This window comes from Penaeus monodon, unplaced genomic scaffold, assembly GCF_015228065.2.
Source record: "Penaeus monodon isolate SGIC_2016 unplaced genomic scaffold, NSTDA_Pmon_1 PmonScaffold_14174, whole genome shotgun sequence".
Classification (NCBI taxonomy): domain Eukaryota; kingdom Metazoa; phylum Arthropoda; class Malacostraca; order Decapoda; family Penaeidae; genus Penaeus; species Penaeus monodon.
In genome coordinates, this window is record NW_023643237.1 from 1 (window position 1) to 7,286 (window position 7,286).

The 7,286-nt window shown below is 42.6% G+C and overlaps 1 pseudogene; it reads right to left on the reverse strand.

Moving 5' to 3' along the window:
- Window positions 1–900: 900 nt before the first annotated feature.
- LOC119569332 lies at window positions 901–1,292 on the reverse strand (annotated as a pseudogene).
- Window positions 1,293–7,286: the final 5,994 nt, after the last annotated feature.

Genomic DNA, 7,286 nt, shown 5'->3' on the forward strand with positions numbered 1-7,286 from the left:
TTATCCTTTCTCTTTTCTTTTTTCTATCCTCTTCTATTTTCTTCTATCCTCTCATCTTCTATCTTTTTCTATCCTCTCATCTTCTATCTTCTATCCACATCTATCCTCTTATCTTCTATCCTATCCTCTTCTATCTTTTTCTATCCTCTTCTATCCTCTCATCTTCTATCTTTTTCTATCCTTTTCTATCCTCTCATCTTCTATCTTCTATCCACATCTATCCTCTTATCTTCTATCCTATCCTCTTCTATCTTTTTCTATCCTCTTCTATCATCTCATCTTCTATCTTCTATCCACATCTATCCTCTCATCTTCTATATATATATATATATATATATACATACATACATACATATGTGTGTGTATATATGTAGTCATATATAGATAATATATGTGTATACATTTTTTCATATATATGTGTATATATACACATACATATGTTATATGTATATGTATGTGTGTGTATATATAGAGATCTTGACACAAGTATACATGTAGATGTATGAGGTGCAGTCAGGTAAGACATGTGTGCAACAAATTGCCTTACAGTGGCCTTTACATATACCCAAAATGTAATGGTTATATGGGGTCTTGTGATTGTATGTATATATGTATGTATGTATGTATGTATGTTTGATGTGTGAAATCAATTGAATGTGTTTCGTCTCTTAACTTAATGTAATCCATTTGCTCTTAAACATGATGCGTTTGTGTCTGTAATCGTATATGAATAGATGTACATTTATTGCTACTAATATCAAGTCATAAATACAAAATGTATGGGTGTGTGTTATGAGTATGGCATTTATTATTATAATAGATTTGTCAATTTTCTCATTAGGAAGATGCTGTGGCTCCTAAAGGAGCCGATGTTGAGATGGGACAACCAAGAAAAATGTTTTATTTCTTCTCGGTCTTCTTGGGGAGGAGCACAGCCTGGATGTTAGGCAGAACACCACCCTGGGCAATGGTGACGCCAGACAGCAGCTTTGTTGAGCTCTTCATCGTTACGGATGGCAAGCTGCAAGTGACGGGGATGATACGGGTCTTCTTGTTGTCACGAGCGGCGTTACCTGCCAATTCCAGGACCTCAGCGGCCGGGTATTCCATGAGGGCAGCCAGGTACACGGGGCACCAGCTCCCACACGCTCGGCGTAGTTGCCCTTACGCAGAAGGCGGTGAATTCTGCCAACAGGGAACTGAAGGCCGGCCCTGCTGGAGCGGGACTTTGACTTGCCCTTTACCTTACCACCCTTACCACGACCAGACATGATGTTTGCTTGTTAGGTACTTTATAAACCTTATCGCTGTTTTTTTTTTTTTTTTTTTTTTTTTTTTTTTGTTGGATTTCTTGGCTATCAACCAGCGGCATGTGGCCAAGGTTATTAAGCCAATGGATCCTATTTATTCTGTCAATCTATATAAGGTCATAAAGTTTTTGTCTCCCTTAAAAAAGTGATTACTTTACTTATGATTTTTTCATCATTTGATAGAAGATTTGGTGTTGTGAAATCTTTATTTTTTAAATGGAAAAAATGTATTAACGGTTGTCGTTTATTGGCGTAAGTTGGACATTCTGTTAAGATGTGGTTTATGGTTTGGGTGCTATTACAGGTTGGGCATTGTGGAGGGTATTTCTTTTCTATGTAGGGAGTGAGGTGGGTTAATCTTGTACTGTTGACCCTAAGGCGGGCCAACACCACCTCCTCCCTTCTCTCCTTCCTGTGGGCTGTGTCCCACAGTTCTAGGTTTTGTTTTATTTTATGTGTGAGTTGGAGGTTGGTCCACTCACTTTGCCACAGGAGATGTATTTTTGCTTTATAAGAGACACAAAACACCTGAGATCTGTACGGACTATGCTAAGGTCCAGATCATCAGTTGACCCGGCTAATTTGTCAGCCTGTTCATTGCCATGGATACCAGAGTGGCCTGGTACCCATATTAGCTTGATTGATTTATTGGCACCATGTAGCTTACGAATGATATTACCCAGAAGTTCATTTTTGGTGGTTTCTAATGATTTAATGGCTTTAAGTGAACTTAAGGAATCTGAAAAAATTACTATTCTATCGTGGGTCGTCGATAGTGCCAAATCAATGGCTTTATCAATGGCAAAAAGTTCAGCAAGAAAGATCGATGTATGATTTGGCAGTCTGAACTTTAGTTCACATTCAGTCGACCATACACCCGCACCCACACACTCTTCTGTCTTGGAGCCGTCGGTATATATATGAAAAAAAGGGAGATGTTTAATAAGGATCTCTCTGAACCTCTGGCGTACCTCCACCTCCGGCGCCATGGCCTTAGCTGATGGAAGCCAAGCTTCCATGATGGAAAAATTGGGAGTTTCCCATGGCGCTATATTTGACTGAACCAGGGTATCGATGGTAGAGAGATCTATACCGACTTTCTCGACGAGGTCGTGGAGTCTCGTGGCAAAGGGCCAAATGCCACTATTGCCATTTGGGTGGCTCGGGACTCGAGCCACCTTTGCGGCATAGCTCAAGGCTAACTGACCGCGTCTGAGTCGGAGGGGAGGTACTCCTGACTCCACCTCAAGACGCTCGATCCGAGTGCACTTCAGGGCTCCAAGACACACACGCAAACAGGCATTCTGCACAGCATCCATCCTTTCAAACTTGTTCTCGATGCCGAACCATACACGATTGACCCATAATCTACTTAGACCTAATCAGGGCTTTATATACCATTAGCAAAGACTGTCTATCAGCTCCCCATTTACTACCAGAAATGCACTTTAATAAATTTAGTGCTCTTTGACATTTATTCTTTAACTGACCAATGTGGTCTTTCCAATTTAGTCTACTATCAAAATGTAGACCTAAAAATTTAGCAGAATTTTGAATAGGTATTGGGTGGTTGTCTAGAGTTAGCCTGATGTTCGGCTTTCTCCTACGTGAAAAAATACCCAATACTCTTTCTAATGGAAAACTTAAAACCCCACTGGAGGCCCCAGTTATGAATCATATCCAGTGCCAATTGGATGCGATTTGCTGAGAATTCTGCATTATTGCTGGAATGCCATAATGCACAATCATCAGCGTACAGTGAGTATTTAAGATTCCGAGGAGGAGCTGGTAAGATGTCATTGATCATACATAGAAATAATGTTGGTGACAAGACACTTCCTTGTGGGACCCCGTTTGCCTGGACAAAAATGTCCGAAAAAGTGATATTGTCAGAAAATAATTTGACAGCAAAAGTTCTGTCAGAAATGAAATTTTGAATAAAACAAGGCAAGTTTCCACGTAATCCAAAAGCATAAAGTTTTCTGAGTAGGCCATATCGCCATGTCATGTCGTAGGCTTTTTCTATATCTAAAATACTGAAATCAAAAAATCTTTTTTGGCAATGGCCTCTTGAATATGACTGTCCAGCTTTACTAGCTGATCGAGAGTTTGGCGTCCCTTGCGGAAGCCGCACTGCTCGTCAACTAGTAAATTACTGGAATTTAAAAAATGCAATAGCCTACTGTTAACAATTCGTTCCATGCCGCAATTGGGCGGTAGGAGATGGCAAGTCTGGGATTACCCCCTACTTTCAATATGGGAATGATGTGGGCGAAGTGCCATGATTTTTGGGAAAAATTTGTGGCTTTTCCAAATTTCATTGTACACTTCTAGCAACTTAATCATGTCATCATGATTAAGATGCTTCATCATCTCATATCGAATCTCATCGGGGCCTGGGGATGTTCCTTTACAGGCTTCTAGGGCTCGGACAAGCTCATCCATTGTAAGATCTTTATTGTAATCAAAGTCATCTCCTGTGGCAAAGTGAATTGGTTGCAGCTCAGCCTCTTCCTTGGTGGTCAGGAAGGTGGGATGGTAATTAGCTGAGCTGCTTGTATGAGAGAACTGCCTGGCGAGTGCATTAGCAATGTCTCTAGGCGAGTCTAAATGGTTACCCTCTTCTATGATGTTATTAATTTTGATAGATGTTTTTTTCTTATTGATTTTATTAATAGTGGACCAAACCTCTGATATTTTGGTGTTGCTTTTTATTGTAGAGACAAAGCTCCGCCAGGAGTCTCTTTTTGCTTGTCTTATTACTCTACGAGCCCTAGCTCTTGCTTGTTTGTAATTGCAAAAGTTCTCATTTGTGATGTTATTTTTGAAAAGCCTGTAGGCCTTATTGCGTCGGCACAGCGCCCTGCGGCAATCTGGTGTCCACCATGGAACTCTATGCTTAACGCTATCTGTCGAAGTTTTAGGAATGGATAGCAATGCTGCTTCTATAATCGAATTCTGAATATTGTTTACTTTATCATCAATGGTTTCTCCAACAAGTTCGAGCTTGACGCTCCTTGTGAAGGCGACCCAGTCTGCTCGTTTTACGTTAAATTAGGCGCTGAAGGCGTTCTCACTGTGTCGCATGAATATTTAATCAAAATAGGAAGATGATCGCTTCCCAACGAGTCGTCAATGGTGTGCCACAGGCACTTGGCTGCTATTGATGAAGAGACCAGTGATAAGTCAATAAAGCTCAAATTACCGGTATTATCGTCCACCCGCGTCGGACTACCATCATTCAGAAGGACTAGATCAGACTCATTAAGCAACTTCACTACTTGCTCACCCCTACCATCCACCCGCAGGGAACCCCATAACGTATGATGAGCATTAAAATCAGCTAAAATTACTTTATTTTGTGGCAGACGTTCCTGAAGAGCAAAAAGCTCATCATAGGCTATCACTGCATCAGGTGGACAATAAAGTGAACATATAGCCAGATACGTGACATTAATTTTTACTTTGCATGCGACAAACTCCAAAGTAGAATCAATAGTCACTTCTGTAAAAGGGAGGCTTTGGTGGATGTACAAAGGCGACTCCGCCTCCACCCCTACCCTCACGATCCTTCCGACATAAATGGTAGTTCCTCAGCGAAACGACCTCGTCAGACACGAGGTGTGTTAAGTGCGTTTCTTGGAGAACTATAATATCGGGAGCATAGGACGAGGCTAATAATTTAAGGTCATTTACTTAGATCTAAGACTTCGACAGTTCCATTGTATAATGGTCGACGCGAAGATTACGTTTTATGGGGTTTGGAAGTGCCTTGTCCACCAGATTTTTTCTTCTTTTTTTGGGAGGGAGACGCCTCCTCTCCCTCGCTTTTCCCGGGGACCTCTCTCGGATGGTTTTGGAGACAGAAGCCTCCATGTCCTGCACCTCCTGATGAGGGAGACGACTGACAGATTGCGATCTGCTTCTCTCACGAGAAACCGATCGCGAGCCAGACGAAGTCCTCACAGGAGTAGCCCGGACGGGAAGGTGCGCTCCGGACTGTGATTCAGTATCATCCTCCTTATGATGTTTAGACTGGGTTGATGCAGTCATTTGATCAACCAATTTGGTCAGGTGATATACTTTAATATTTAATTCTTTACGGTCTGTTTAAGTTCAGCAATTTCTTTATCCTTAGCTGCAAGCTTCGTATTGTTGTTACTGACATTACTTGCACTAGGGGTGGTGTTAGTTACTGCTTCAGCATAGGAAGTATCGGGTTTGTGTGTCAAACTTTCCACTTTCCTCTTAGCTTCAGAATAACTAACTTCATGCTTTCTCATATATGCTAATGTCTCGGTTTCCTTCTTCAGGATGCTACACTCAGCAGATCCTGACTGATGGGGACCTCCACAATTAGCACATTTGGAAATCTGGCTAGTACATGTAATGGTGTCCCTGGGCTTCAGCACATTTACGGCATACAAATTTACTCGAGTCTTTATCAAAACATCTTAATGAGGTGTGTCCGAATTTTTGGCATCTGTTACAATGCATTGGCTTTTGGATATAAGGTCTTACTTGAACACGTTCATAACCGACATTGACATATTCTGGAATTTTATTCAAAGCAAAGGTCAAAAAACACAGTCCAGTTTTCGTTCGCACATTCCCGTCCTTCTTGGTCATACAATGAACGTCCACTACGTCTTGGTCCTTCATGCTCTCAAGAATTTCACTTTCTTCCATCGTCCTCAAATCCCTGTGAAAGATTACTCCCTTACAGGTATTTGGGCCAATAGGAATAGTTACTTTAACTCGAAGATCATGAATTTGCGTCAGCTTAAGTAAATCCTTAATCTGGGAGTTGTATTGTACTTTAACAAGGAGGCTTCCATCTCGCAATTTTTTGACAAAATCAAAATCGCCGTCCACTTGACCATCAAGGACCTTTTTGATGATAAAGGGGTTCACGTTCAAAAGCGATTGATTTTCATTCACGCATTTTACATTCGCGAACCTTGCATTCTCGGTGGGGATTTTGAAAAGTGGTCTTCTCGTTTTGTCGTTAGTGGGGGTTCCGTTGTTCAGGGTCGAATTAGTCATAGAGTGGTCATGAGTCGCCCCTCCTCCTTGAGGAGGAGAAGGGGAAGCCGGGGAGTCATTCATTCTGGGCATCGGACCAGGTCCGACCCCTTTGCTCAAAATCGTTCTCCTGAAGGGATATGAAAACTCTTAACTTTTGGTATCAACCTAACAGCAATAGCTAAGAGAGAGTAAATCAGTATTTCGTCCTCTACCCCCCAGTGGAAGCCTGGTTGCGTTCTCCAGTACCACAGAGAGGATCGAGTTATGTGGAGGACACTCCCTTACCGCCGAACTTGCCTAGTGCGAAGGACGGTAAGTCGGTGCCCACCCCCCAGGCGAATACGGGAGCCCACAAGGGTACTCCGGTAGGCTCAGGGAAGTCACATGAAGAAGGAAAATTTTAGAAATGGAGAAAAAGTGCGCCCAAAGGACGCCCCAGACTACTGGGCCTCCCTACCCAGGGGTCAATGCCCGTAAGGGCTACCCTGGTGTAGAAGAGAGCTGCGGGTCTGAGGTGGGGTGCTGACTACGCCTACTGTAGTCTCGTGTCACCTGCAAAAACAAGAGCACTGAAGGTGCTGGCAAAGCACAAAAATGATCTGTAATTTACAGGATTTTACTTTAATTTAATTTACTTTAGAAAAACTCAGGAACAACAATGTCTAGTGAGACGAGAGGCCCCGGGCTCCAGGGTAGCTCTTGTGGCACAAGACTTTGTATTTGTTGTTACTGCGTTATGACCAAGGTGTTAGCTCGACAAAAGCTGAAACACGAGTGTCGAATTATCGCTGTTTGTCGAGCTTAGCTTTTATAGGCGGCCCCGGTTGACTGAGTCAGATTGCGACGGCTGGCATGTGGAACGGACCTCAGATGAGCCAGTAGTCGTGGTCCTGTACGCGGAGGCTGGCATGCGCGTCGAACAATAAAAAGGGAAAAAATGAGGGGAGC